Raw genomic sequence first — 3,851 nt, forward strand, 5'->3', positions numbered from 1 at the left:
TGAAAGGCTTGCAGCCTTTTCTTGCACTAAAGTCAGGCTAAGAGAACCAACCCTAAGCACCCTTCCAACTGACTTAAAGACACAGTTCGGGACAGATCCTGTTTGTCACCCAGCGACTGCTTATGTCACCAACCCCGCTCTCCCCCCAGCTAGATCTCAGAAGACCTACATTCTACTCAAGCAGACTTCTTCCATGACTTCTGTGTAGCTGTGCACCTACCCCCAGCTGACTTTCACGTTTCAGGACTGGAGAACAGAGAATGGGTTAGATGTTCGCTCACATTGACTCCCAAGTCTACAAGCCCACAACTGCATAGAAAGGACCCGAACCAGGGACAAGCTAGTAACTGTTCTACCTTTTCTATGGGGAACATCATCTGTGCATGCATGAACTCAGTTTTCAAATGGGTGAAAATGCACGTGATAAAGTCTCAAGCACACAGCAGAAGAAGAAAATCACGAAGGCAGCACGAATCGTCGAGGGAGTGGTCACCCAGCATCATGTATCAGTGTCGCCAAACTACGTAAAGCAATGTTGAAGTGACAAACATCTTGTTATAGATACAGTATGCGTTTGTGGGATTATGAGCAGACTTTTCCCCAGCTTTGTCTCCCCCAAAGATATGCCACACATTAGAGGCTATTTTGCCAGCACATGATGGGAGGTGAGATGCAGGCAGCCTCCAAGACTATATTGTCTGGTCCCACCACAGGTAGGGCCCACTCCCTGCTGTTAAGGACAATGGGCTACTTCTCCCTAAAGTCTGGTCCCTGTAGGTGGGGTTCACACCCTACTGATAATGGTTTCTATGGAGATCCAGAGACCAGGTCAAACCTGCTCAGTGACATCCAAAGTTAGGCTGCCATCCTGAATCGAGCATCCATTCATCTTGTCACATGTGTACCCTTAACCCCTCCTCTTCCTATAGCGCGTGTACCCCTAGGTTGTCCCCCTCCCATAACTGTATTACCTATAGTACAACCCCTTCCTGTGATGTATGTCTTTACCTATAATTAGGGGGCTTTCACGTCCCCCAAAGATATGTAAGCCTGGGTTAGCAATAAAGAGCTCTCTCCCTGGCTCTCCACTTCCCCTTCCTCTCCCCTGGTCCTAGCTCCCCTGTTCCCTTTCCCCTTGTCCTCCTACCCTCCCCGTCTCTCCTGCCCTCCAGTCTCCCATCTCCACAAGGACCACCGAGCCAGGCTGAGGTGAGCATGCTACCATGAAATGTGTCTGACTCCATTATTTCTATCTCTCTTCTATCACTCCCTATTCTCTATGACTTTGTTTTATATACATATATATATATAAAACAATTGTACGGTGTATATATATATATATATGGAACCACGATTAGTTGGGGGGGGGCTTGCCTTTCCCCCACTTGCGGTGAAGTCCCCTAAGGCTCCCATGCTAACCTGCTGACTCTCACTTCTGTCTTTTTCTTAAGCTCGCTACTTCTGCATTAGCTGTCCTGCCCAGAACCACCGGATTCAAAATTTTGGCGGGCTGCTGCCCACCCCCATAACGAATACCAGGGGGAAGTTCCCTAGCTGTTCATTCCTCCCCTGCCCCCACCAGTCAGTGTGGGCAGTTGTGATTGGACACGAAAAGTCACCCCCTCCACTCGTGGCTGGTTGCTTTATAAACCCGAGTTTGAGTAGCACTCTGACCGAGAGACATAAAGCAAGAGCTGACTCACGGTCACCGGCTCCAATATACCTCCTCATTCCACCAGTATGGTGTGGTCCTGACTGCCTTGGAAACCAGGCACGACAGTGTGTGTGTGTATGGATAGATAGATAGATAGATAGATAGATAGATAGATAGATAGATAGATAGATAGATAGATAGATAGATAGATAGATAGATAGATAGATAGATAGATAGACATATTACCGTAATAACAATGAAGGCACCCTTTCCATCCCCCACCCCGCTCACCCTCACCCTGAAGTACGAAATGGGTTCTCACCTTGTCCCCTTCAGCCACCTGACAGATGACCTCTCCAGTGGACGGGTTGATGGTGGGGAAGGTTTTCTTGCTGACGGCATCGTGCCATTCATTGTCTATAAAGATCTACAGGGGGAAAGAAAAGAGTTCTCAGGACTAGCTCTCAGTGCAAGCCTGACACCAGCGATGGAATCACAATAGCCAAATAGAAAGCCGCAGCAAGGAGGAGCCTGGGGGTTAAAGGACAGGCAGTGGAGAGGATCTCAGTTGGAGTGCCCACCCTGCCACTTCAGGCTAAGTGACCTCTGTCAAGGCATCTGACCTTTCGTGCTTTGGTTTAGTTTATCTGAAAAATGAAGAGAAGGTTCCTGCCCGGTTGTGTAACAAACCACTCCATAACTCAGTAACTGCCAAGTTGTATTATTATCCTCTCCCGGCGAGCCTGTGGACTGGAACCAGCTGGGCTGTCTCCCATGGTTACTGTGTTCAGAAAGCTGAGCTGGAGTCATCTGAGGGCTCGATGGGGCTGGATGAGCAAGAAGGCCCTTCACTCACACGTCGGGCAGGTAGCTCTCTCTCCAAGTGGCTAGCTTGGGCTTCCTGGATGCATGGTGGTCTCAGGGTAATTGGACTTGTTAAACGGCAGCTGGCTTCCACAGGTCAGTCTTGTTCTAAAAGACCCCCGCAGAGCCTGGAAGGCCCAGCTTCAGAAGTGCCCATGGCGAAAAGAAATGACCACAGTCAGAGAGGCTTAAAATCGCTTCCACCTCTCCTTGAGAAGAGGAGAGCATTTGTAACCCTCTTTCCTCTAAAACACTACCACGTGAGGCCGTTGTGGGGATTTAAGAAGATTATTCTTCCATCCATTCAGCAAAAGGGAACACCTACTATGTGCCCAGTGCTATGCTAGAGGCTGAGGACCGAGTGAAAACAAAACCAAGGAGGACCCTGCTCTTGTGAAAATAACAGACAAGAAACAAACTCGCTGCCATCGAATCAATGCTGACTCGTAGCAAACCCAGCCCCACCCACCTCAACCCCGGTGGGGTTTCCAAGATCCTAACTGTCTACGGGAGTAGAAAGCCCAGTCTTTCTCCTGAGGAGCTGCTGGTGGTTTCCAACTACCACGAAGTGTAATCACGAAGCCACCAGGGCATCCTCATGAAAATAAAGAAGCAAACAAAGCCTTCAAAAGCTTCAGACTGTAACAGTAAGCGGGGAGGAGAAAGCCAGTGTGCAGGGAGATAGTTCATTGATATGCATGGGGATGGAGCAGTCAGTGAGGGCCACACTGGACTTGCTCCCTGCCTGAGGAGGAGCCAGGTGGCTGCTCTGAGTACTAACAGTGGGCCAAGCCCTGACTGGAAGGGACCTTGTTGTCACTAGTTGCCATCAAGTTTATGCTGACCCATGGTGACGCCCTGTGGGGGTAGGTCAGCTCACAAACACCCTCCCGGCTGCCAGACTGCTGTCTCTCCACACCATTGGGGACATAGTGTCTCCCCACTCCCTGCTGCTGGGGACAATGGACAGGCTCCAGTAGGAGTTCACATCCTACTGATAATAGTCTCTCTCAGTTGAGCCAGGAACAAGTCAAACCGGCTCTGTGATATCCAAAATTAAACTGCCATCCTAATTCTAGGATCCACCCATCTTGTCACATGTGTGCCCCCAATCCCTCCTCTTCCTATTGCGTGTATGTCCCTAGACCACCCCCTCCAGATTATTGTAATACCTATAGCACAACCCTTTCCTGTGACGTATGTCTTCACCTGTAATTAGGGGGCTTGCATGTCCCCAGAGAATATAAAAGCTTTGGGAGCATTAAAGATTCTCTCTCTCCACGTGGACCACCAAGCGGGGTGAGGTGGGCATGCTACCATAAAGTGTGTCTGA

At 49.6% G+C, this 3,851-nt stretch overlaps 1 protein-coding gene across 1 annotated transcript in view; it reads right to left on the reverse strand.

Annotated features, from left to right (window-relative positions):
• Nucleotides 1-2,079, reverse strand: part of ALDH2 (aldehyde dehydrogenase 2 family member) — a 19,381-nt gene extending 17,302 nt beyond the window's left edge. Inside the window, exon 1 of the mRNA XM_045296713.1 lies at nt 1,977-2,079. The gene's annotated coding sequence lies outside the window, so the exon portion shown is untranslated. The remainder of the gene's footprint in view (nt 1-1,976) is intronic.
• Between the last annotated feature and the right edge of the window lie 1,772 nt (nt 2,080-3,851).

The sequence above is a fragment of the Echinops telfairi genome, unplaced genomic scaffold, assembly GCF_000313985.2.
Source record: "Echinops telfairi isolate 266 unplaced genomic scaffold, ASM31398v2 ScPeMD7_7412;HRSCAF=8450, whole genome shotgun sequence".
NCBI classification, from domain to species: Eukaryota; Metazoa; Chordata; class Mammalia; order Afrosoricida; family Tenrecidae; genus Echinops; species Echinops telfairi.